This window comes from Neopsephotus bourkii, unplaced genomic scaffold, assembly GCF_033783945.1.
Source record: "Neopsephotus bourkii isolate Nb327-2 ecotype Australia unplaced genomic scaffold, CSIRO-AGI_Nbou_v1 NB_620, whole genome shotgun sequence".
NCBI classification, from domain to species: domain Eukaryota; kingdom Metazoa; phylum Chordata; class Aves; order Psittaciformes; family Psittacidae; genus Neopsephotus; species Neopsephotus bourkii.
The window spans coordinates 59,795-87,549 of NW_026901120.1; the positions used below are offsets into that span (position 1 = coordinate 59,795).

General features: G+C 44.0%; 1 protein-coding gene across 1 annotated transcript in view; it reads left to right on the plus strand.

The window, feature by feature from the left end:
• The first annotated feature begins 214 nt into the window (after positions 1–214).
• JADE2 (jade family PHD finger 2) overlaps positions 215–27,755 on the plus strand; it is a 444,935-nt gene continuing 417,394 nt past the window's right edge. The window contains exon 1 of the mRNA XM_061351999.1: positions 215–225. The gene's annotated coding sequence lies outside the window, so the exon portion shown is untranslated. The remainder of the gene's footprint in view (positions 226–27,755) is intronic.

Below are 27,755 nucleotides of genomic sequence, written 5' to 3' on the forward strand. Positions count from 1 at the left end.
TGTCACTTTATATGGAGCAAAGAACTAGTGTTTTACTACCTAGCCACCAAGGTGTAACACATCTGATTTGAATGATTATGGCACTGAAATCCACAAAACAATCAGGGCTCCTGCATGTTTCTGTGGCTATTGAATAGCCACCTGAATTGAATTACTTGGCAAACAGTGACAAAGTCATTCAAATAAAAAGTACCCATTACTTGATCAAGTGTAAGAAAAAGAAAGGTCAGAAACATGAGACTGGAAGGACTCTCTGGTCACTTTGCCTCCCGAGAGGCAGATAACCACTTCACTGGGGTCAAACATCAGCTTAAATGACTTTTCTCTTTTACCATGCCAGCTCCTGCCAGGGCTTCATAGACCCACATTGCTCCCAGCTCCCATTAATTTATGTCTCATATATACTAAATTGCTGCCACAGCAGTATCATCTTTTAGGTTAAGAAGTTCTTCCCTTACTCTTTCTATATAGAGCACCTTTCAAAGGTTTTGTTTTTACTGGGCCAAATAAGCTATGGGTTTGGCTGTTTCAGATGCATCCTGTACAATATTTTCTTCCATATAATTATCAAACCCTCTATACTTTGTTCTACATCCTTTTTGGGTTGAAACCAACTATTTTGACTGAGGGATCAGTGCTGTATCCAGTACCCTTGCCGACAACTTCCACAAAGACATTCATGCCTCTGTATAAATGGAGGAAATACTTCAGCTGTTGAATCTTAACAGTACATTTGGGTTTTATATGGACATACTTGTTTAGCGGTTCATAATCACCCCGTGATCAAGCACCACACCAGAATCTTTCTCCTCACTGCACATTTCTAGCAGGTGAGTTCTCATCCAGTCCTCACTGCAGGTCTCCAAGCCCATAACCAGTCTCACTTTTCCTTCCCTTTCAAGTTTCCTGCATATCCACAGAAAAGATAAGCACATCCGCAGGCCTTCTGTACAACTGTCTTTCATGCAGGGGAAGGATGCCAGTGGCAGGCAGGCTTTATGCCTCTAGCATAGAGATGCTCCAACCCCTTTCATAAGCTACTCGCTCCAACAGCTTACCTCCTCAGGTGTGCCTTTCTGAAGTAAAATATTAGCTAGAGATTTCATCTTTCTTATTATTCCTTTTAATTTAAATGGAGTTACTGATGTCATTTGGTTAAAGGTTGTTTTCTCCAAGAAACCTAGAAATGGAATCTCCTTCTTTGGAGACATTCAAAACCCGCCTGGACACGTTCCTGGGTAACCTTATCTAGGTGTTCCTGCTCCGGCAGGGGGACTGGACTAGATGATCTTTTGAGGTCCCTTCCAATCTCTAACATACTGTGATACTGTGAAATGCAGATGTAGGAAAACGCTTCTTGTGGGCTCAAGGACTGTTGGGTAAGAAATCCAGAAGCTATTATATCAGGAATAATTAGACTCCACAGTGTATTATGCCTAAAGGTTCTGACATTACCCACAAAGCTGCCTCCCCACCCCATCATTCCTAATAACAATCATGAGCAAAGCCATATTCCCATTTCCAAGGTTTTTTAAAGAAGTGAAAATGTCGAAGGGTGGGAGGAAAGGAAAGGGAGAAGAGACATTTTAAAGTCTTTTCAGTGTGACTCTCATTGATACTACCCCACATTAGCATGGATTTACTAGTCAGAGCCTTGACTTCTGTCCTCCCAGAAGAGCATTTTGTCACCCTTGGGAAGGACTCAGTACTGCTGCTGGTGAAGGAGCACTGGCTGCAGGGCTTTTAGTTCACTAAATCCTCAACTCCAGCCTTCCAAACCCCACAAAAATCAGTCAAATCCATCACATTGTAAGTTCCCACTGCGCCTTCCCTGCACACCTCCTTTACAGGATGGTGTGCTGGAAGCAGGGCCACTGTGGATAGCATTGTAGCCTGTGGAGGAGCCTCAAGGCTCTATCACCATTAGCCATGGCTGGGTCTATATTCCAGCAGTTCATCTCTCTGCTCTGATCACAGTCCAGTGCCAAGCATAATGCAGGCACACAGAGCCCCTGCATCAAACCCAACTCTGATGAGCACAGCGTGACAACAGGATTTTGGTGGCAGGCAGGGTCACGTTAATGTCCAGGTTATTGAAGAGCAGTCAGAAAACCAGAAGATGAATAGGCAGGCACGCACCCACAGGCGCACAAAGACATCTCACATTGAGTTCTGCACTTCAGAACACGTATGATACTTATTGGATTAAATACAAGGAACAGAGCACCGCTGACAGATCTTCTTGAATACTGCAAGTGAATTTACTGGGTTCAATTCAGGCAAATGCTTTTAAACACAGGCATTCGCTCAAGCAGCAGAAAGGGAACAGAGGAACAAGCCGTGCCTTGCTCTGCTCTTGGAGTAGCGCAGCAGAGCAACAATTTAGCCTGAAAAATAGGGCTTTTTATCAAATAGAAGGCACAAAAATAAATGCACCAGGTTAGCACGTGAGGGTTGAGGAGGGGGGGTTCAAGGTAGAAAGGGAAGGCTCAGGGGTGAGCTAATTTTGGAACCAAAAGTGAGGAAAATGCTTATCTTTGCATGACTGTGATGGTAGCGTGGGTGTTGGTGTGAATCACTGGATATTGCAAGTCGAACATACATGTGAGGATGCCATTCTCCCCATATTTCCAGTACAGTTAGTGATTAAAAGAATCTCTTTCTTTCCTTTATCTTCTGCATAGCAGTCTCCTACAGATAACTGGGAAGGTGGACACACAAGACTTGACTTGGTGTAAGATGAACATCTGGGCTGGTCATCTGATCCAGCAGCCAGCCTAACCATGCAAGCAAGCACTTAGCAAGTTTACCAAGGAGGGATGGCAATTTTGGTTTCTCCATACCAAGAATCTTGTCAAACATCTCTTATGACAGGGACCTATAACAGGTCTCCAAAACCACAATTCAGTCTTGAGCTCCAGCCCAAAGTCTCCAAGACCTCAACCCAGCTCACATCCCACACATCACAGCCTGAATTGGGGTGCCACACTTTCACATGTGATTACTGATATTAAAGAACCTGCCTGCTAACCACCAGATACCAAGAAGTACCAGCACAACATCAGATTGCTATCTCATTTGAAACAAAACAGGCATAATGTCTTCCCACACTCAGTACTATTGCCTTTTTCTTCCATGACACAGGGCAGAAGTTAGGCACAGCTCATCTAACAAAAGATGTATAGAAGAATAACTGGATATAAGGAAGAAATTCTTTCCTGTTAGGGTAGTGAGGCACTGGAATGGGTTGCCCAGGGAGGTTGTGAATGCTCCATCCCTGGCAGTGTTCAAGGCCAGGTTGGATGAGGCCTTGGATGACCTGGTTTAGTGTGAGGTGTCCCTGCCCATGGCAGGGAGGTTGGAACTGGATGATCTTAAGGTCCTTTCCACCCCAAACTATTCTATGATTCTAAGAATGGAAAAGGGCAACAGCACATTAACAACCCTACCTGCTCCCTGACACGAGCAGCAAGCTTTCCCTGTTCCTGCAGCATTCATGAGTGCACTTAAACATATGGATGAGGGGCTTTGGGTAGCAGCTGAAAAGCCTGTTAGGATCACTGCATCATTTATGAGTGCAACTGAGAATATTAGCTTATTAGCACAGGGCCTTTCTTATCAGACAAGGCGGAGGCAGCACTGTCAAAGCCAATCAGTCTGTACACATCTGTAGGGGAAAAAACGTCTCTGAGTAAATAGATCTGAAAGGTTTCCATGTGGTGTGGGCTTCTAAGCTTTCAGCTCCAGGAAACAAAGAGGGAGAGGGAGAGAATACCCGAGTAGCGCTCCTCCATCAGTCATGTCCCAAAAGCCTCATAGTACATCTGCAACATGAGTTACCCATTATCAAATTGTTATTATTTGCACCAAACAAGGACAATTTCAAAGCCAAACTATAAATACACTTTCCACTATTTTGTCTCATTTACCTGAGCAGCCTCAAGCCTGAATGCCTGAGGTGATTTTAGCTGTGGAAGACGGAAGATGAAGCCTTCTGTGCAGTAAAATCACAGTCCATTGGCAGCTGTATGATTAAAAACTAAAACCTCCACACTGCAACACAGACCTATCTGGTTTCTGTGAGGATGTGCTGATGTATTCATGGCTGGATTTACTTACAAACAAAAGCTATCAGGGGTAGGGACATTACTTTATGGTCTGGTTTGCACTGACCGTAAAGGCTTCCTAACAGATGTCTGGAGCTGCTGGATATTACTGCAATATAAATAATAAATAATAATAGATCATTTTAAATGTAAACAGAGCCATTCTGCATTGAAGCACCTTTTCAAGTGGGTTTGAGATACAGCACTATTACAGTTCACACTTGAGTAGCCTACCCTTGAGGTAACAGAGACATAGAGATGAGCAGTGACATTTAAATTAGCAAGAACCATCAGATATAAATTAAAAAGTCATCTTTGGTTGTTTTTGGAAGCTGATCACCCGGCAGCATTTGAGCACCAAGCTTTCTGTTGTGGGTAAACTTCTGTGATTTAGCGCAGAAACGCTGCTAGAATTAACATGTTGATGCCTGTTCTGACACCTTTTTCTGTTCTGCTAAATTGCCATCATAGAGAGAAATTGCCCAAAACCAGGGCAAGTTCCTCTATTTAGGAGCTGCTCTATGCAGCAAAAGCATGTCCTTTTACATAGATCGAGACAACGCTGGCGATTTCGTTACTCATGCTTGAAAGCTCAGGTTTGTGCCTCAAAAGACAAGGCCAAACAGGGCTGAAGGGAAACTCGTTATCCAGGGCTTTGATGAAGAGAGGTTGTGACCCCTGAGCAATTAAGAGACATTTCCCTTGTAAAGTTTCATTGGGTTGTCTCTGGTATTTCCTCTGGTGTCAAGTGCTGCTGTAGAAATACTGGCTCCATTCCCAGGCATGTACATGGTCATTAGGTTGGCACCTCAAAGAATCACCTCGCTGGCTGGACCAAACCAGCAGGTAGCCAGGGCAATTCCCATGCCTCCTGCCTACTGCACCTCACTGCCACTCACAGGTCACACTGCTGGGTTACTCTAGGACCTTGGTGACCTTGTCTAGCAAAAGGGAGAGGTAAAGAGAAAGGAAAGGAGTAAGACCCAGCCCCTCATGGGGCGATAGCATTATTTTTCTCTATGAAGAGAATGTGTTTCTTCACCTGACCCCAGCACCACTTCCCACCCTCCTGGGCAAACCCTTCTGATGCCCAACACAGCTTTTGCTCTTCTAGTGTTCTCTTTGTTGTTGGTTGGGCTTTTTCCTTACCTATCCAGCCTGATTTGTCCTGATTCAATTTAAGCTTATTCTATTTGTAACCACATGAAGACTTTTGAGTCAGAAGCTCCCTTCCAACTGAAATATTCTACTCTAAGACTTTCGATTTTATTCTATTATTATATATAAAATATTCTATTATTACTATAAAATATTCTACTTTCAGACCATGTTGTTCAGTTTCTGTCCGTAACAGGCTTTTTTCTGTGCCCAAAACCTGTCTCCTTGGCCCTCCCCTCATCCACCCTGCTGTGCGTGGAGCAGGCTACACTTGCAGGCTATATTCTAATGTTGGAGTACAATTTTCCAGCTGGTTTTGTATTTACCCTCTAAATGTTTGCTTATGGTAATGTGACGTGAAACTGGCTCACTACCCACAAAGCTTGTTGCTGTTATAAATGAAAACTGAATAGCTTTGACATGCCTTCTTGTTAATTAGTTTTCTTCTTGCTATCTTCTATGTGCTTACAAACACGCTGTTCAGTTCCTGCACTGCAGGCAGCCACAGCCAACACACTAGGTTAAATAAAATTCACAATAGCAGAGATATGTGAACACCACAGATACATCACACATATGGATATATAAAACCTACACCACATACATGCAAATACACTCATACACACATAGTACTTGCGTAAGCTTGTCTGACAGAGGTGCCTCACACTGTCTTGGCAGGTATTTGTGGTATTGAATTTAATATACAGATCATGCCAGCTGGAAGTGTCTTGTCTCTGGAACTGCGTGGTCCAGCCTTATTCTGTCAGCTCAGCACACTTAACCTGCTAAAAGACCAGTAACTCAGGTAGGAAATTCAACAGAGGGAGCAAAGAGCAGATTGCTCTTCACCTCCAATTCAAAACACAGATCTAAAGTGAAAAGCTCAGCTGAGGTCTCCATTAGTGCCAAAACAATGTTGTGAACTGTTACCACAACCAGGAAAACATCACAGAAGCATTTCTGGAAGCCAGCAGACATGGCAGGCCAGCCTCAGCCCCAGAAGCTGCCATAGTGGCTTGGAAGCAAACCCCCATGTGCTCTCCCAAAGGTCAGCTTTCAGGATGGATGGATGGATGGACAGGGAAGAAACCAGTCAGGCTCATCCTGTTCTCTCTACAGCAACATGAATTTGTTTATCATGGATCCAAGAACACTGCCCTGGAGACCAGTCACAGCCGGTTAAAAGTGAAATAGGTGAAAGAGATGAACTAAGACACATTCGCTTACCAGGTCAGCATCCTATCTATTTCTCAGCATGGTTTTGGTAGTGCACTCCCAAGCTGCCTGGGAAGCCTTGAAGGGCTCATTGTGACGGTGCCATTGTGATCAATCCTTAATTCCCACCTAAGCCTACATTTCCCACTGCCATAAAAACAATCAACACCGGGAAGTCGTAACTTTGGTTTTTTTCCCCACTGCACTAATCAGGAACATTTTTCTTGCTCATATCAGTTTGCAAGTTTTCTCTCAAGTGCTCTCCCTATGCATCACTGGAAAACTCTTGGTTAGAGATACACACAACTTATCATTGTCAGCCGCACACGCTTGCAGCAGCTCTGACATTTCCACGGACTTTAAAAGATTTGAGTCAGGACAAAACTTGGCAGGTCCACTAATAAGCAATATTGCTTTCCTTTGAAAAGGCCCAATTCCAATCAACCCACAGCAACACAGTGATTTTTGCATCCATTTTTCCTTATCAAAAGCTGTCTTTTTCTAGAAGGAAATTTCATCAGAGAATGAATATTCAGCCCTTCCTTTCTGACCATTTGCATTTTAGCCTTACAGCCTTCATCATAGGATCATAGGGTTGGAAAAGACCTTAAGTTCAATCAGTTCCAACCCCCTGCCATGGGCAGGGACACCACACACTAGATCATGTTGCCCAAGGCTCCATCCAACCTGACCTTGAACACTGCCAGGGATGGAGCATTTACCACTTCTTTGGGCAACCTGTGCCAGTGCCTCACCACCCTCACAGTAAAGAACTTCTTCGTTATATCTAACCTGAACTTGCCCTGTTTATAATGGGGAGAAAAAGATTATCTATTAGTTGACAGGAAATAAGAGTGAGGGCTTTGCTCATGATTAACTGCTTAGGAAAGGTCATCTTCTGACCCAAATGAGTCTCGTGTTCCACTTAAACCTGGCCCAGAGGTGACAGTGTCCGCTTCTTGCATGACAGGGTTTTGTTCCTGTTGTCTGGGAGATCCGGAGCTGACACAAGGAATTTGTATCAGAAGATCATCAGATCAAAGAAGTCATGTGAGACACGCTAAAAAAAGCCGAGGGAAGGATGTGCCAGCAGGACACAGTGCTTCATGAGAGCCTGGGCTTATCTTTGTAGTGAATGTTATCAGTGAGATTGACAAATGGGTGACAGGCTGGAAGGGGGAGAGAGGACAAAGTCATTGTACTGAAAAACTAGGCCTGGCAACAATAAAAACCCCTATAAACCAGTTAAAAACCTAATAGCTCACTAGAGCATTTTGCCAGAGCAAGTCCTTTATGTCCAATAGCTCTCTAAAGGCATTAGAAAATGAAAGGAGTTTTAATGCACCCATACATTTCTTTTTCTTTCTAGTTTTACAAGGGGCCATGTGGCAATCTAATTATATTGTGTTGTCATCTGGTATTATGTCCTGCAAGCCCTTTTTTTAGTGTTCTATTATGCAACTGTTGCTACTTTTTACACTTGTTTCAGCTCTGGTGCAGTAACTCTGCGTTGTAGCCTACATTCATTTTTCTTCTTCTTTTAACCATTCATCGTTTCCCAGTAATAAAACACACTGTGCAAACAAAAGCACGTTACCCAGGCAGGGTATGAGTAAGGCCATTCCTCCGTGTCCTGCTTCCTCAAACAGCACGCAAGCCCCAGAGGAACCTATAGCAAGGTGGTAGGAACGTTTTAGGGGCATTTTCTGCCCGTCTTAATGTCAAGTAGTAATCTCCACCTGAACTAAGAGTACCAACAGCCTTAGGAACTGCCAAGGCAAATGGTGACAGATGAAGCAAGCCACCGGCTCAAATCCTATTCTTCTTATGCAAAACCCTCACCCTTTGTCCTTTTCAATTATGTATGGTCATGTTCTTACAATAGCTTCTGCTGTCACTGTGATTTAAAGATAAGGTTTATTTTAAAAGATCATTTGTTTCCAGTGCCAACATCGCTAGTCCAACCACATAAACAAGGGCACAGCTTTGAGACCCCCTCCCTGGGTCTCCTTCCTCCTTCCCCATAGCCCAACACCCGAATCTCTTGTTAATCATTTTCAAGGCTGTTCGGAAGGTAGTCCTTGCATAATTTTTAGCTTAGCATAAGAAACTGCCTAATTGCTATTCCTTTGGCTTGGCAGCTATTATACACTGAAGTGACCTCTGCTTCTCTGTTAATTATAAATAGTTTTGTCTGTCGGATAAATTGAAGTGAATTAGCTCAGGTTTAAGATCTTATCAATAATTTAAATTGCCATTTCAAGCAAATAAAATAGGAGGGGGAAAAAAAGACCAAAAAAAAAAACAACTTTGTACACAAAAAGCCAACTTCCCAGCAGAAAGCACCAACAATGCGTTGACTTAGCAGCGAGGGCAGAATTTAACCATAATGTTAAATGCAGAACAAGTTTGATTCTTCCATGCACTCGGGCCTGTACATTTGCTGTGGAGCAGAAAAGAGTTCCGAGGCCTGGTCCCTGCCCAGCACAGCAGCCCATTAACCACAGCTGTTGGAGACATCTGCCCAACCCGATTACCATCAAAGCCAAGTGCAGCAGCAGCACCGTCAGCCCCATCACAGTTCCCCTTGCTCCACACTCAATTGCTGCCAAGCAATTGGGTTTCTGCTAGGCCATGCTTAAAACAGAGCTCAGAAATGGCTTTATTCTTAAGCAAGGTCATGGTTGGGTGAAACACACAGACAAGGTTGATGGTATCATCAAGCCCTGAAGAAACAACATCTCTTTCTGTTAGGAAACATCACCCAGACCTTTTTTTCCAGTGCCAGGTAGGCAGCTGTGTCTGATAAGATAAGCTCCAGTCATAAAAAATACATATGGCATAAGGTCAGGTTTCATTTTGTTCTCTGATTCATTTTAAGCCTCTGGAGAAGCCATCCAGTGTGAAGACTTCACAGAGAAAATTGCAAGAGGCTACAGCAAAAGGAAAGAGCTAAGCACTGATTTATATATAACTCTAATAAAGGCAAACAGAAAGCTCTTTTATTCACGAATAACTTGTAAAGGTGAGCAACAAGGAGAGATCTGCTGTAAACAGATAACACCACTCGCCTCAGGGAGCCCTAGTGAAAGCTCCACCAATCTGGTGTCCAACATCAGATGCAGATGAAATGATGAGTGGGAGCCTCACCAGCTTTCAGTCTTTACCTTAAGCTCTTCCCTGTAGCACAGACTGGGGTGTTTTCTTTCCCCCAGTCCCTCCAATACATCCAGGTTTTGCCTCAATCTTTAGTTTCCTTTGGTTTTAACTGCTAACACACCTTAATGAAAGCATAAACCAGCAATGCACAGACCCACCCGCCTGCCTAGGGATGGAGGAAGGCACCAAATGTCACACAAATGTGTCCAAGGTCAGTCCCACCTCAGAGAGATCCTATTGATTCACCACAGCCAACATCACTGTCTCTGGGGTCAAAACATATTGGAAGCATTAGTACTTATCACTGTCAAGTGTCCCCTTTCCTCTCTGATAACCTCCGACCCTGGCAGAAGTGTGCTCTATTCCCAAAGCCCCCATAGTGTCATTTTCCAACCATTCTTGGGGGTTTCCTGAAGCCTGGAGTATTTACTCAGAGCTCTGGCACTTCCCTCATCTCGCTGAGCAAACGGACACAAAAAGCCAAGGAAAGCTGTGAAAGAGGAGAGACTGAACAGAAACATGGAAGGCCCAGTGGTAATACCCCTGATCGTGTTCAAAGAAATTGGTAAGCAGGAGAAAGTGTTTCTGGCCAGAAAATAACAGATCTGCAGAACCTTGTGCAAGCATCGCATTTCTTTTCATATGTACTTAATATATCTTTCATTCACAAAAAACCACCTTTTTCCTACCTAACATTTGTCATCCCCAAAGAAAATCACATTAATTTAAAATGCAATAAAGCAGAGCAGTTATAGATGCCTGTTTACTATTTGGAGTAAAGTTTCACTTAATATGATCCTGCACATAAAGCAAACCTCAACTTCCAAAGCATAAAGGAGCCTTTTTTCTGCTGCATCAGGATGAAGAGAGCAATGGTGGATGGAGCCTTAATAATCTGTTAATAACCTGCAAACTGTTGCTTTCTTTGAAAGTAAATTACAAGCAGCAATTACAAAACATATTCTAAGTGTGAGATATTAAAAAGAACACCAAGAAACATGCAATACATTAGAAACACAACAAAAAAAAGCAATACTGAGGAAAGGTCTAAGCTCTTCTCAAGCATAATGCAGCTTGCGAAACAAAGAGGACACTTCACATGTTCCTATGGAGTTGTCATAAGCCCCAGTCTCAGCATCACAAACAACAAAGTCTATCACAAAATAAAGATCTTCCAAATGTATTTGTTCTCCATGTTTAATATTAATCAAAGAGCATGATATATCTCACACATCACTTGATTGGCCTCGCTGTAGGGGAAGAAACGCTGGCTTGATAGAAGTAATGCAAAACAACATGCATAAATGTGTAAACCAATAATGAAATGTCAAAAGAGGAGTTGGTTGATTAAACAAAAGATTTTTTGAAGCTGGGACTTGGTTTGCATCAGTATAGAAGAGTTCAGCTACTGGAAAACCCACACATCAGTAGAAAGTGTTATGATCCTACATGGTAATCCTTGCACTTCCCTATTTGTTTTGATAAAAGAGCTGCTAATTCTATCACTATAAATGTCTTTTAGGACCAAGATCCAGCTGTTTCTAACCATTTATCAATGTTGTGCATATTTTGTTTATTCAAGCTTCAAGAATTTGATTTGAGATTGACCAAATCCAGAGTTTCTGGGGTTTACACTGTTACACAAGGTATTAGATGTGATCAGCACATGGGAAAACACTTGGCTTGCCAAACTAAACACTTCTTGTATGATTTTTGCCAGTGGTTTTCCTAGGTAAGGCTTTATGGGTGTTTTGCATTCTAATTTTGGTTTGGTTTTCCCCAAGTCTGTTCACCTGGTGGCATCACATCATTGCTGCAGAGACACAGCATCCTATTCCTACCTCACCGAGAAGAGCCTGCTGCAGGAAGGCTGGGAAGTGCTGGTGGAATTGCACTCCACCTGGCCCTTGTTTATGGCAGGCTTTATGCACATACATATACCATGCCCATTGAGGGGAACCCTTTGGACAAGAACAGGGTAATTCGTTTTGGGAAACATCTTCCTCCTGCTTAAGAGTTAGTGTAAATTGATATTCCTCAAGGGAACCAGGCAGGATATTTTTCATTTTCTCAGAATCCATAAGGTTTACTGTTAGATGTATTCCTTTATTATTATTGATTATATACGGGCTGAAGACAGGGGTGAGTTGGAATCCAAACTTCCCTTTCTCGTGTTCTTTAAGCGCAGGTTCCACGGCAGTGCTGTTGATTTTTTAAATAAAAGGGGTGCTGAAACCTGACTTTTTCAAACAAATTTTGGAGTGTGGAATGCAGCGATTCACCCCAGGAACACCTGAGCCATCGTTCTCCGTTTGGGATTAGTTTATCTCCGTGTTCCTGCTTGGTTAAACACCATCTAGTGCCACGGCCAAGAATCACATCTTACATTAAACACAAAAAAAAAACCCAAAGGGGCAAAAAACCCCACAGAAAAAGAACAACCAAGCAAAGAAGAAACCGCACCACAAAAGCGAAGCTCCTTTCTTACATGAGCAATGCCTGAGAATTCTGTAAAACCCTTACGTTTAACCCTCACAATGTCAGGTTGAGAGGTGAAACAGAAGATACTGCACGAATTTGGAGGGGAAAAAAAAAAATCAAACAAAACGAAACCAAAACACAGAAGAAAGCAAATAAAAAATACCCCCAACAATAAAAAAACCCCAAAGAATCACAGAATAAAAAGAAGGAAACTGAATTAATGTCTTTGCAAACTGGGGTTTGCCTTCAGCTAAAACCATCCTCCAGCTCCTGCTTTAATCACCTTCATCCTTCTCCTTCATGGAGGAGTATTTGTGAATACACAGTAATATTCTCATCCATATGAGCAGCACTTGAGAGGGAGGAGCAGGCACAGCACACAGGCAATGCACATCCATAGGCAGGGCAGAAATACCCAGTGTCAGCATCACGCCAGCCCTCCCACAGATCCCAAACCCCTAGTGATGCTCTAGTTGCAGAGGCACCTTGACCTGCACCGATGCTACCCTCAACTTCAGAGACATCTTTACAAGATCAGTTAAAGGAAAAACCCCAGTGAGGGGTGTTATTTCTTCTCAGTAACTGCTGTTTTGCCTGATAACATTGCAGGATGATGCAATGGGACAGATTATAGCTTGACACAAACACAGGGGTTCCAAAAAGAAGGAAGTTCTCATCTCCTCATTACAGAGAAGATGCAGCAAGTGTAAAATCAGCTTGTTCAACAATTACAACCTTTTCATAATCCTCCAGCTTGACTCTAGAGATAGATCATCAATATCAGCATTCAGCAGCACTATGAAAGAACAGGGATGTTCTTCTTGCTTAGGATGAGCCCTCATTACCTTACAGTTTAGTTCTCCTGTTATTAGTAATTCAACTACTTCATCCCCAGACAATAACAGAAAGCTCCCATGCACCAGTACTGCACCCACTGGGTTACACCTTACATTGAAGCATCTTCTAACACACAATGGTCACAACTGGACATTAAGCACTGCAGCTCTGCTGATTTCACTTTAATTCACATCAGACGACAATGGAGCCATCACTTGTATTAAATGAAAGTATCTGGGAAGCCTTCTCCATCAAACGCACCGGAACACAGAGAGCTTCATCTGAGGTCAGCCAGATGCTGCATTAAGTCACTGAATGCTTAATGACAAATTAACACAAACTTTAAAGGAGAAGCCAATTTTCACCTTCAGATGCTTTTAATGAACTCTGTTGTGTACGTTTCAAGCCAGCAGTAATCTTACAGACAGTGCTTTTAGAACATATCAATTTACTCCATTTCTAGCTATTTTTTTCCTTCCCAACAGCTAAAAGCCCATTGATTCCACCTTTAACTACTGTTCACAGCCACATCTGTTCCTGATATTCAAGCAGGGGGAAAAAAAAACATCAGTTAAACACTACAAAGTAATCTTTAATTTACTTTTTCAATCATTAAGCAACCATCTTTTCCTGTATACCAGTTTAAATAGTCCTATAAGCCAGGGTGAGGAGGAAACAAGCAAAAACTACTTCTGGTTTTGGGAAGCAAGGAATCAAATTCAGTATAAATTCCTGTTCCTGCTTCTGCTTTTCCATCCCATCAGTCACCTTGAAATAACTGTACTGGGTTCCTAACCTGGAGTTGCATTGCTCAATAAAGCACAGACAAGTGGGTGTTAGTGAGGATCAGGGACATTTTACTACCTGGCATGCACTCACATGTGCCTCTGTGTCCCTGTTTGCCTTGGAACAAATGCCGTTATATTTCCTCCAAGGAATCAATAACATCCATTGCCAGAGCACCGCACTGTTTGAGATGCGGATTGCACAGGGAGACTGGAAATTTATTGCATTGTAAACGTAGGCAGAAAGTAGTAGGTAAGCTGTAATTAAAGTTTTGCTGATAATAAAAAATGGGGGAAATAAGCAGACTCCATAGTCAGTAAATGTTAGCACTGCTGCACGACCGCAGCGCTTTGCAGAGAAAACTGCAGCACTAGGCTCTTTTTCTGCCCAATTAGCCAAAGGAAGCGGGGTTTACATTTCAACCCCCCCAAAAGGCTGGCAGCCCATGTGCCCTTCATCAAACCACCATCTCCAGAGCCTTCGGGCTCCCAGCTTTTACATCTTATTCTAATTCTTTGAGTATCATGTCTTACACATGTTGTTCTCGCTACGCACTTTCATCTGGGAAGCTAAAATTAAGGGAAACCTTTGCCATTACACACCTGATGTGCTATTCTTCCTTGTAACAGACCTGGCTGTACACAAACGGGTAGCTCGCAAACCTTCCTGCAAGGGTTTATATCTCATGGACAGGCAGAGAGCAGGGCTGAGAGGGGCACGCGCATCCTTCCTCTTCACGTGTGTGTTTAGAGCTGCCCTGTTCCAGGGGAGCTTTACATTGCGGTTGGGTGTGTAAAAAGATACACAGCAAAAAAAAACCCAAATCTGCCACCTATTTTCTCTTTCTTTCCCCTTCTTTCATGACTTGATTTTCAGACTTGTCCTTGTCCCAGGGTTGGGATTGCTCACTACTAATTATCCAATAAAAATAGAGCTGAGGTATTAAATCTATCCCCAGTTAACCCAATGTCTTTAATAACATAAGAGATTTTGCACCAGGGATACTGCATCTCATTTTCCCACTCTTACAAGCCTCCTGTCACTCCACACTTATTAATACTGCTCCTAATATACTGCTCCCAGTTAGCCTCTAAAATAGTTTGGTTATTCCTACTAATTCACCAATAAAATGTGGCCTCACAATGCAATAAAAAAGGCTTTGTTGCTTATGGGGTTTATAGGCAGTGTCTATTTGCTCAATGTGTCAAGAGGATTTCCCCAGCTTACTAATACTATAGCCAAAACCACTCCTGTATGGAGATCATAGAATCACAGAATAGTTAAGGTTGAAAAGGACCTTAAGATCATTCAGTTCCAACCCCCCTGCCATGGGCAGGGACACCTGATGTGATAAGAATACTTAAGATACGATAAGAAAGAAGTATTTGATCCCATGCCATCACCAGCTTCCCCCCAGGTATCTGTCAGCAACTGATGGCACAGAAAAGCATCCATCCCTCCAGGTTAAGAGGGGATGCTGCAAAAACCAATCCCCAGAAGGAAAACCAACTACTGTCAGGTCAAAATTCAGAACACCTCATGTTCCAAGGGACACGAACAGGCTTCACCTGTGCTCCTAAAAGGTGCGAAACCCCAACACCAGGGACAGAGGCTGCTGTTCACACCACAGAGTCACAAACACCTACTTTAGCTCCTAAATTAGCAATTTAGTGCTAATTTATAAACTTCTTAGTCTGTTCTATGGGAGGAAGAACTGGAGAAGACCCTTTCCCATTACAAAGACCATCCTTAGCAATCACATACTGTCTTGTAACGGGCAGAGGTTCCAGAAAGCCCAACACAGCATGCTTCCTGCTGCAGGAAAGGTTTGGGGACAAACACTACAACAGCAAGAATTGATAGAACAGGAGAGCTAAGCCCATTAAGGAATCGGGCCAGGATTTTTACACTGGATAATATTATGACTCTAGATTCTGAATCCTAATTAATAAGCAGCCAATGTGACTGTGCAACACTGTCCTCTATTGGAAACAGCTCACTAGACCACCCAAAGCACTGCTAGACATCCTCTAGCACACAGGAAAAAAGCCTGGTCACTTGTTAGGGCTTCACATCTCATGTGATGATTTGGCTGATGTTGTCTGCATGAGCTTCCTCAGCTTCCTGCATCCCCCACAGCTTGTTCCAAAATATCACTGTGCTCTGACTGTGCTTTCAGTTTATTCAGGACCTGCAGCAGTAAAAAAGGCTTTGCACAAGAGAGCTGTTGAATTAATACAAGGGTTAGGATTTATTTATTGTGCAGGCTTTAGCATCTTTCTTGCACACCAAGCTCAAACTCTCTAACACATATATCAGGAGAAAGGATCCGGACAGGAGCGCTGTGAGGTGCCCTATAAATATCCCAGTGCCTCCGCACATGGGGAACCCAGTGACCTCCTGGAAGGGGTGCAATTCCTAACTCCACCTCCTTGCAAAGACAATTCTATGACCCAGGATAAGACATCATTTTTAGAGCTACCATCTTCTGGGAGTAGAAAAGCCGATTCACGGGTGCTGCAGAAGGACAACAACGTGTGGCTTGTTGGGAAAAGGGTGATGGCACAGAGCAGTGCCTCTTGCACCACTTCACCTCTCGCTTTGAGACCTGGGCAGCAGAGGTGGCTGCTGCAGCAGGGAGGAGCAAAGCTCCCTGTTAAAGCAAGTAAGATCCAGTAGCACAAATGCTGCCTGTCTGCTGCCATCTCCCCCAGACCTGCAGGCACTTCCCTCCCTCCTCCTCAGAGAATGTTTCCTGACTTTCCCACGGGGTTTGCCATCCTTCCACCCATGTGATGCTTTTATAAAATGGTGGTTTTCTATTTTCAGTCTCTAACTTCTCACCTTCTTCAAGGGCATCTTTATCATAAGGGGACGAGACAGGGAATGCTTTCCTCAAAGCCAAGCTGTTCTGCCCGTCTATCAGATGCAGTCTGGGAACATCAGCAGAAGTCACACATCCATCTACTGGAACAGACACATTATCTGGAACAGCTGCCTCTTCCAAATGGCAACTGGCCCACTGACACCACACTGGGGTGTGAGATAGAAGAAACAATATGACCTCTTTCAGGATGTGATCTGAAGCAAAAGGACATCTTCCCACTGATGTGTGCCCTGGGTTCAAGTGCTTTCTGTGTGAAGAGGGCAGACGCTGCATGGTCACCAGGGCTCTGCCATCTCTGCCCGCTCACTGCCAGTGCTGGTGACACTGTCCTCAGCAAGACTGGCTGCAGCACAGGGAGTTCACACCTGCTATTGTGAAGGAGCCTTGCAGTCATTAGTCCCCAAAATTGCTTTCTGTGGTGTACAAGACATGTAACAAATGGCTAATTCAATAAGACTATGTCCCTTCATTCAGCCGGAGAACCACAGATAACAGCAGCCAAGTCTGGGAAAAACTGGAACTCACTCACATGTCATGGGTTCAGACCTCTCATAATGGGAACAGCGGTGCCTGGGCTTCAGCTGATCCCTGCTTTCTGCTTTCCACTCAATGCTCCATCTTGGAGGGGGAGAAAAACCACAGTGACATGGCCCAGGGAGGCAATGCAGCTAAACAGTAGATTGAAACAGGGATGTTAAACTCTTCACAAGTTCCCATTATCAGTAATTCCCCATCCTAATACCACTGAGAGCATCAACATCTTGGCATCAACCCCAGCAATCACCAGTTCTGGCATCCAGTGTCTAACTGCTGCCTTCTCCACTCTCGCTGCTATAGAGGTACCAGTCCTAAAGATAACTGGCACAAACTGCCCCTCTCTACTCCAGCCCCAGCTCTCCGTTCCACCAGTGAAACTTCACTGTCATTTTCAATGACCACAAGAACGGGTCCAGATTCAACATGAAGGATACAACCAGACACAGGACTCCCATATCACACCTGGAATCACTCTGCTGGGAGGGGAGACCCTGGGTAGAAAAGAGGCAGATCTGGCAGCAGAACACGAGAAGTCCCTGCACAGGTCTGTTGTGGTTCAGCCAAGGGCACAAACATGCCAGAGTACTGAATCACACCATCCTGAAGCACCACATTACACAAAGCATCACCAGCAGCAGAGCAGATTGAATTGTTTCACTGGATGTTCTGGGTACATAATCATCGCTGTCACCACTGCAATAGCAATCAAGGTTGAATCATCAGCTTCCACCTTTCCTTAAAGGCAAAATGAAATGTTACAATAAAAGCCATTGAAAAGGCCACTTCCACCTCCTTTTGCTAAGGAATAAATCTGAGTAACTCAGAGAAGCCTGCTACTAAATGAGCAAACAATTCGATGACAATCTTGTGGATGCAAGATCTTTATTAGCTTCTTAAATGGTCCTTCCCCAGTGACCTTTAAACAAGTTGTAGTTATCATGTGCAAATTCATTATTTCCTGGAATGTTTTCATTTTATAATTAACTTCAGTGCATCCAGTCCAGATTCAGAAGGAAGCTGAGCAGTGCGAAAGGAAATAGCGAGGATGGGAAAGGCCAGTTTCTCCTGTTATTTCTGTATGAGACAGGAGGATTTTCCCCTGATGCCTGCAGCTGCCAAAGCCTCCTCACTTTCTGCAGTCCTTATGCTTCTGCAATGCCAGACCACGGCCTGACCTGGCTTAACAATGCTTCCAGCTGTGCTAAAGGCACGACCGCTGGGCACAACATCTGCACGAGGCTGTCACTTCCTGGTGCCAGAGGAGAAAATCTGTTCCAGGAAAAAAAACCCAAGTTTCTGCCTCCTGCCTGTGATGCTTCCCTGATGCTCCTCTCGCTTTTCCAGACAAACATCTCTGTAAGCGTTCCGGGGAATTTTAAGTCCTGCAGTTACTTCCCTGGCAGGGTGCACATGAAAGGGGTTCAGAAGCTGCTGAGGGAGAGCAGGCAGACTGGCAGCCAGGAGCCTGAGCATGCTTTCTTAGTTCTATCCCTTTCCTAGGGGCTTTTTGTAGGTCCAAACGCCATTGAGGCTCCTAGGAGAAGCAGGTGAAAGTCCCAGTTCAGCTCCCCAGGGCACCATTCCCCTTCATAACCTGCTCCTGTGCCCAGAAGTGTTCCTAGGGTGGGTGTACGAGCTACAACCAAGCATACTGGATGCTGCCCCCTGAACAGATTCCTTTCTGCTCCCCACTCCTCCCTGAAACTCTACTCCCTGGTGCTTCCTCCACTGCATCAAGGATCCTGGTAAGTCTCTGGGGAGCAGCTGAGCAGAAGTCCCTCCTTCCCGAAGGCTGTGTGTGTTTTTAACACCCAAACCAAGAGCAGAGAAGCCAGCCAGGCATCATCCATCGCTGCCAACACCAGCAAAAGTCAAGCTGGAGCTGAGGGAAGCACCCACTGACCCCAGCAGCATCCTTTTTTATCCCTTGATGGCTTTGCAAGCCGGGGCTCTCATGTATCAGATGGGGCACACGTAGCTTCCAAATAATGAGGAAGAAAACCCCAACCTAGTCAAATCTGCTGTCTGAACACTTGCAACTTCTTTGTAAAACAGCCTCAAGTCTTCCCAGCTCCCTGCCAAGCCCTTGGCAGCTGAACACCTGCACACTCCATCTGTGCCTACCTTTCAGATCACATCCTGCTTCAGTCACTTGCCATCAGCCTGTCCCTCACTGCTTCCCCCAGGTTATTTGTCTCTCCAGACCTGATGGGACCAAAGCACTTCCAGTTTGCACCTTTTGATTTCTGATGGAATCCAACACAGAGTGTAACCTTGGGAAAAAACAAGCACTGCTTTGCCCATGTTCTTCATGGGTTTGCTTAGCTGCAGATGCTCGTGCTGCTGCTGGCTTGGCATTTAGGAAGCAGAAGTCAGAAAGAGGGAAAGAGGCACCATCAGTTGCACCTCTGTAATTCAGTGTTTATTAATACTATAAGGCTTTGGGAGGTCTAGATAGGGACAAGAAGAACTGGGCATAGATGGAAAATGTAACCTTTGATGAGTGACAAGTGAGGTTATATGGATGACTACTAATGAGGAAGCTTTGAATAATTCATAGTGGGGGTTCAAGGTAAAATGGTTTAACCTGATACCTTAGTAGCTGCGCTGCCTTGCTAGCCTCAGGAATATTATCTCAGAGAACAAGATGTGAACATAACCCAGGTTCTAGGTGTTAATTTATCCAGAGGTATTTAAAAATCAAAGCTTGCTCCCAGTTGTCTAAAACCTGCAGCGCAAGCAGTGTCGGTCGGATGGGTTTCCTTCAACCCCAGCCCTCCAACCTTGCCCAGCAATGCTTGCACCAGCACAACTTCTCGGCATCACATTGCAGTGAAAACCTGGGCCTCAAATTGCCACAGGTAAACTAAATGAGAAGAGTTTTGACCACAATTCTCCAAATCACACAGGAAAACGCATTTCCCAAGGGAAGGTTATTCATTTCACCAGGGTGAACCCAGTTCAGAAGCTGGGCACTGTTTCAAAACCACGCTGAGTCCTACACAACATCCATCTTAAATCTTGGAATAACCTTATACCTTCAGACAGAGTCCCAATTAACCAGCCCTCCGATTCCTCCAGCAAACAGGAGGAAACCTGGACAACCACCAAAGTTATTTTTAACTGTACTGTAACACATTGGTACAAATTCCACTTCCACACATCGGCTTTCAAGTGATATAAAAAATGACAGCAAGTGATATAAACTGGGAAGCAGAAGCCATTGAGGGCATCAGAAAAAAAACTCTTCTCTCTCACCAGGCAGGAGATAAATCTAACAGTACAAATTAGCACCATAAATATTACACACATCCGGGGTGATTTAAACACTTCTTTTATCTAAGCCAGGCATTTCTTGCTTTCTAAGGAGGGAGAAGGATAGGGAGAGGATACCCATTTGTCCCAGCTGCTGCTGCCCGCGTTGGGAACTTCCTGCTTGCCCATTACAGTAACTTCATGATGTTACCTGTAAGTCACCACATGCTTATACAAATATAAGTAAACTGGAGGTTTATCCTAAGGGCAAGTTTACCTCATTAAATCTGGTGTTTCAGCACTTCTGCCACACTTTTATATCAGAATTGCAATGCAGCTGCTATATGAAGAAGCTGGAAAGCCCAGACACATTTGCCTATGGTTTCTACTTCTTTAATTCTTCCTTCCCCTCTTGTGAACTTCACATCACCTTTCATACTTTATCATTGTGCTGCATAATCTCTATCTCTGCAGAATTGCTGGGCTCACTACAGCGCCTAATACAAAAGATAAAATATTGCACTGTGCACCCATGCAAAAGGCCAATTTTCATTAATCAAATATCCAGAAGAGTCAGTGCTCTATTCTAATAAAAGCTTAGAAACCAGAGTGTGAGGAACAACACATAAGATGGAGTTTCGCTACAGGTCATGCTGAATTAGTTCCCACCAGGGAAATCTCAGCGCTTCATTTCGGAACAGCCGTCAAACGGCTCCTGCTGCTGGTGGATGCTCTGCCCCTTTATCACGAATGAAGTGCAGTAGCAATGACTGTCTGTCCCTCTCTAGTAAAATGCATCCTCACATCCTTACCTGCTGATAGCAGGAACCCTAAAATATTGCATAGGAGGTGTTGCAGTGCGCTTAGCGCTGCACAGTGCAACTCCAAACCACTGACCTCTTGCAATCAGCCACTGCAGAAGAGGCACAGCAAGTGATGCTTTTGTTTCTGTAAACCCCACCTAGGGGCAATTAAGAGGATGTGAAGTAGCTACAAATGCTTCCAGGCCTCCAAAGGCACTGAGCCTCATCAGGAGAGGACCTGGAGCATCTCCCCAGCTGCCAGCCTGGAGGAGCCCCATTGCACCAACATCTGCCTTGCATTAACAACAGGGTACTTGTTAAATATGCCCACACCACTTGATTTGTGCCTTTCCGTGTTTGCAGTTTGGTGGCAGAGCACAATCAGGACATAAGGACAGAGAAATCACAAGCTCACATTTAGCAGGCACAGGGCAGGATGACCCAAGAAGCGCCTTTGAATTGCTCACATTTTAAAGGTGGGCTTTCCTCCCTGCCACATCCCCAAGTGTCTGCTTACTGTATTCCAGACACCAACGGGATAATCCTGCCAGCCGAGGGCCATACCAGCACCCTTCCCATAAAAAACTTAATGCAAAACTAAGCTGCTCCCCTCACACCTAAGCCTCACAGGTCTCCTCATGCCCTCCACATCCTTGCTGTCCACTTCCCCAAAAGAAGACGTTTCCCAAAATAAGTCATTTCCTGACGTGAAGGCTCTAACCGAAGTCCAAGTTTTAATTCTATTTTACGCAGTGCTGCAGTAAAGTGGACACTGAAAAATTATCTGAGTAGGAGCTTAGCAATAGAAAGCCATAAATCATCCTGGCAGTTATATAGTTTTCTTGTGAGGTAGTGCTTATGGGAGTAGCTGTTAACTAATGGAAGCGCACGTTTGGCATTGGTGCTCTTTAGTCTCCAGTCACTAGGTGCAGTGGTGATGGTTTTGACTGCAGTGTCTCAATCCTGTGTTTACAGCCTTTTCCCAAAGGGACAGAGAAACAGATGGCAAGGTCTGTCCTTCCCAAAGGTCATTTTAGGACCCAGGAAAGGATTGAGGGGTTGGATCCTCGAGGAGAAAAATAACAATAATAATAATGATTAAAGAAAATCGAAGACAGAAGTAACAGGCAGTGAGAAACTGAGATTAGTTATTGTTAATTAAATCAGCAGTGAGCACAATGACAGGAAAAATAGGAAATTAATTCATTGTCTGTGTAGCAAATGAAACTAATGGATGTTTGGGGAGTTTTTGACAGCAAAGAAAAAAAAACATCAACCAGAAAACCTGTGTGAAGCAGGAAACGAGACAACTTCTCCAGGCTCTACAAGGCCCCATTAGGCAGAACAATTAGCAAATCCTTCAGCAGATAAACAGAGGAGCTTGTGGTCACACTGCTGGATTTCACCTCACACTCGTGTCTGTGAATTGAGTCTTATGTAGGATTTGGCTGAACATGTCAGCTGCATTCCCAACTGGAATGCGCTGATGGAGCTCAGTGGAACAGGGACAATTTTTCCTAGCTCATCATCTTTAATGCTACAAACAATATTTACCTACAGATCCCTTGTGCTTAAAGATGAGCTGGTTTCAAACTTGGAAGAGTTGAAGTCTCCTTCAGTTGTGAATCAGGATGAATGAGTGGGATAAATTCCCACAGGGCTACCAAAGCCTGATTGAAAACAGAGAGACCCAAGACACCTCACTCTCAATTTAAGGAGTCGCTTCCTGAAACATTTCTTTTCCCACCAAATCAATAGCTACAAATCCACGAATCCAAACGGGTAAAACCATAGAGGGAGAAGCGGTTGGCTTTTGAGCCACTAAAATACTGGAGTTGTGCAGCTTAGATTTAATCCAAAAACATTAAAGGCAAGCAGAAATATATCGATACTGAAATGCCTCACAACTCCCATCATATAAAACACCGACTGCATTTGTCAAGATAACTTGCTTGCTAATTACCCACTATAAAAAATAAGAGGAGCAAAGCACACGTAGGTGTGGAAATGTTTCAAGAGGGAGCTGAGGGAAAAAAAGAGGTTATTTGAGCATTTTGCATATTAATACTTCTTTTACTGTTCTTGCTGCTATTACATTTAATTGCAGTGGTTTCAACCACATCAGGAGAATCAATCATCACTTTAAAATGTAATTAACTCCTGCAAGAAACTGTTCAGGAAGGGAATTAAGGAATTTATTGTCTGAAGCTGAGTTTGGGGTTATAGAGCCTAGAGCTGGAACATCATCTTCTAGCTCCATGAGTGCTGCTCAGGTTGTGTATCGGTTGGGGATGGGGACAACTGAACCTTAACAGGAGGCCCAGGGAAGAAGGAAGGACATTCTGGGGGGATTTGAGGTCTAGGTGGTACAGAGAAGGATGAAGGCAGATTGCATTCTCTGCAGCTTTTCATGCTTTTCACAGTATATATCCCTCAAAGACCCTCTTAAAAGGAAAAGAAGGGATTCAATTTAACTTAGTAATGAAGCTGCTCATGAAGAGGCAGATTTCACCTCTGCTTAATACAGGACCATGGCTTGGGGCTCAGTACTTACACATGCTGTCCACCAAGCCCTGACAGACATGGCCTCTGCCCATGTCACCTACAGCTCACAGTCAGAGAACTGGGAGTCGTTTGCCATCCATGGGGATAAAACACCAAGCCAGCTGAGCTAGTTGCAATAAGTATCATCTATTCACCTATGGATGGACTACAAACTTAATTCTCCATCAAGTTCGAAATACAGATTCCTAAACGCAGTGTGGAGGCCCAGTTCAGTCTTTACTTATCTATTTATTTAGGAAAATAAAAGCCACGACAAATCAGGTACCTAAATCATAACAGGAAGTTATGGTTATGATAACAAGAAGTTATAACAAGAAAGCATCTTCATCAGCTTCCATTAAGCTCTGACATAAGATTTAATATGGAGTTAAAAGATATTCAACAGTTACTTGATGTTATTAAAGAAGCCTTAAAACCACCGTTGGACTTAAACATTAAACAGGGCTTGCTTTGCAGCTGCCTTAACAGTGGCATTTACCATGCAAGTACCAAAAGGGAGAGCATCAGCAGAGGGATGGCAAATAAACATCACTGCCTTTCAGCTACCTCTGAACCAGAGGTAGAAGAAAATACCTTTGCCTTAAAGTGTTCCTGTCAAAGCAGCAGCTCGCTGAAAGCTTTTATTGCTCTCGTTTGCACAGCCATGTCAAGATCGGGTTGAGCACGGCGAGGATGATGCCTATGACAAGTTTCAGGCAAAGAGCAGCAGCTTGGGTTTCCGCTACATGCAATGGCCAAAGGGAAACTGTCCCAGCAGGGAGTGTCTTGGTACCCCCTTCTGCAAAGAAGCCCCGGTGCCATCATTTTCAGTGTTAGCTTACAAAGAGCCGCAGCAGTTACACAGGGATGTTTTAACAGACGGAGCAGCCAGCTGGAAGTTACATGCTACTTTCTATAACAGGACACATGCAGAGCCCTTAAGTTTTAATCAGAGAATATCAAGTTCAAAATTAGACTCCGATTTTGAGGAAGGAGAGGGAGAGTCGTTCCTGCTTTTGAAAGCAGGTGTATGGGCATGTCATTTCCTTTCTATCCCTCATAAAACGCAGGGTTCTCGTGTGAAAGACTTCAAGCAGGGTATCACAGAGCCAGAACAACTTGATTTTAAGAAATCAAATACAATTAACACTAAATAACAACCATACCTAAGGTTTTTATGTGCCAAACCTTAACAATTACAAGCATCACTCAAAACAGCATTTCTGCTGCTCACAAGACTGTGCCATAAATGTTAAAGTGCTCTCAATAATGTAAGACCAGAGAGGCACCCTACTCAGATCTTCACCCCATGAGACCTCCAATGGCTCTCCCACTTTATGCCAGTCTTGACGCTCCGACCACTGCAACACAATTACAGGCTGGGATAAGAGCAGATCCTAAGCTAAACCCAGTGTGTCCTGAGGATGCAGTGATTTTTGGTGTTGCAGTTAGAGCAATGGGCAGATGCTGATGAGACCAACACTTCTCCTGACGTACTCACATGGCATTCCCATGCTTATGAGAAGATGAGGATGGAGGGTTCAAACCTGTTATGCTCCCCTGGTCACAAGAGCTGCATGGGTTTATAGCCTGGTTTATAAGTACCATTAGCCATTGCTGCCCCAGGTAAGATTTCTTCATCTGTTTTACTGCATATGATAATGGGATTTTAAGAATTCCTTCTCCGACAATAATTTTCACACTTGTGAAGAAGCACAGAACTGGCTGTGATTGAACATTAAAGCAGAGCACAGGTATTAAAATGGGAATAACCTTCACTTCTGAAAGTGTCTTCCCTGGAGCGGCACAAGCTTCCCCACACTGAATTCAGCTCTGCTTGGCGAGGCTGCCCACCCACAAGAGGTGCACAGCATCAAGGAGTTCCAAAGTTCATTGCAAGAAGTCCTCAATCATTTACTTCTATTATACAGATCCTTTCCATATTGCAATGTTAAAATTGAGCCTGACATAAAAGAGCCCCAATTCCACCTGAAAATCTAGGGTTTTATTTGGTTTATATTAAGAGTGGAATCTGTAAAACAGAAGAGATCAGACTCAGGCTTGCAGAGCACAGTCACTTCTGCTTTTATCTGAACCTCCTTCCTGCTGTAAGTAGAGAGGGATGCAGAGGTTTCACTTGGATGGTTGAAGCAGAGTGAGCTTCAACCTCCTGGCTCAGACCCGTTGAGATGGAGCCCAAGCCACAGAGCACCATGCACACCCAGGCATCAAAGTACAGGGCTAGAGGGAGAAGGGAATATCAGTTGTCTCTGTGCAGACCCAGCTTTGCTAACACAGGGAGGAAACAAAAGGAAAAGAACCTACAGATTCCCCCCAAGAAGAGGAAGCCTGGGTTGATCTTTGGTGCCCATCATGGTGCAGAGCAGGTACAGCTCCAGGCCTGGCTCTTGTCTCAGTACAAAGCCGAGAGAAGGATTAACCCAAATGAGTAACTACAGCCCATAGGGCATCACCTGATACCAGAGCACAATCTGAACACCCCATGGATGGGATCAAAGTCTGCACTCTTTGGAGAAGATTCCTAGAGTCACTCATTTTGGCACTCTCAGTGTAATTAAAGAGAAACACCTTCGGCTTTCTACTTCCTCACTTAAACAACCCTGACAGCCCAAACAGAAGGAAGGATAGATGATGAGTATCTCTATATAGACAAGCACACGGCTACTCCTGGCAGTAAATCATCACCTCAGACCCTGAGTAAACCTTTCCAGCAAGCTAAGGCTGTCCACTGGTAAGGGACTGGTGTGGGATGTTACTCCAGCTGGGGCAGACTACGCTGTCTTCACTAAAAGCAGTAGAGTTATAGGCAGAAGGAGGTTTCTTGGTAGGTTTGTCAAGTCCTATCTCTGCTTAACACATACAGCCTGATACACAGGTAGCATTAGGCATGTTAGAAACACCACAGACAGACATAGATCTTACAGGCAGAATAACTACAGCTCCGCACACAATGTAGTATCTGCTGGGTAGGACCAGGATCCCTGTGGAGACTAAAGACACTCCCAAAAATCCCACTCTGAACCCCAAGACAGCCCTACCACACCCTGCCAAGGTCCTTCAGTCCGCTTTCTTCAGGGTTGCACAAAAGGCCATCATAGATGTGTCCATCCAACAGGCCACATGCTCCAATAATAAGCTAATGGACCCTAAAGCAATCAAAGGATGCATAGCACAGCGCAAACACGGTTGTGTTTTTATTACACAGATGGATTGAGGTAGGATCCACCTCAATACTTATTTATAGTTCTATCATAAAAGTTAACAATGAAAACTGCTTTAAATTTACATGCTCTGTCTTCCAGTTTATCAGTGAAGGGCAGGGATGTGATTTTTAATTACTCATATATTATATTTATTGCTCTTAAAACAGGCGTTTTTTATTTCACTTGCACTTAGTGAGAGCTTTGATGACCAAAAACCATTTATAACAAAACCTGTCATTTAACCTCAAAACACACATTCCTCATGCCTTGAAAACCCCATTAAAACCAACAAAACCCAACCAAGGAATGAAGTTAAACTGTCATCTCTCCCTAACCTCCATACCATTAAACAAGCAGACAAGGCAGACCTAGGTCACTCCATCTCTTGGCAGCTCTTTTCTCCTACCTGTTTTGTCAGCAATAGTCCTCCTCCAATGCTCCAGTCCGGGGGGTGAGGTTTATTTCAGCACAGCACACATGCCAGTCAGCTCTCCTATTCATCACACTCTGGCATGAGGTCTCCTGATAGTTTTTGTTCATTTGCCCATAGACTCAAAACCACTTGGAAAGCCTAAAAGGGAGACCAGGAAAGGTTAATTGGTTTCGTTGACCATCTGCTTGTGCTGTGAATAAATGCTGAGAATAACGTGTAACAAATGGCATCTGCAAGGATTACATAAATCAATTCTGGGGATTAGAAAGAACCCATGGACTGCGGTAATGGAGCAGGAGTCCGCGTAACAGAATCAGCCTTACTGAGCTG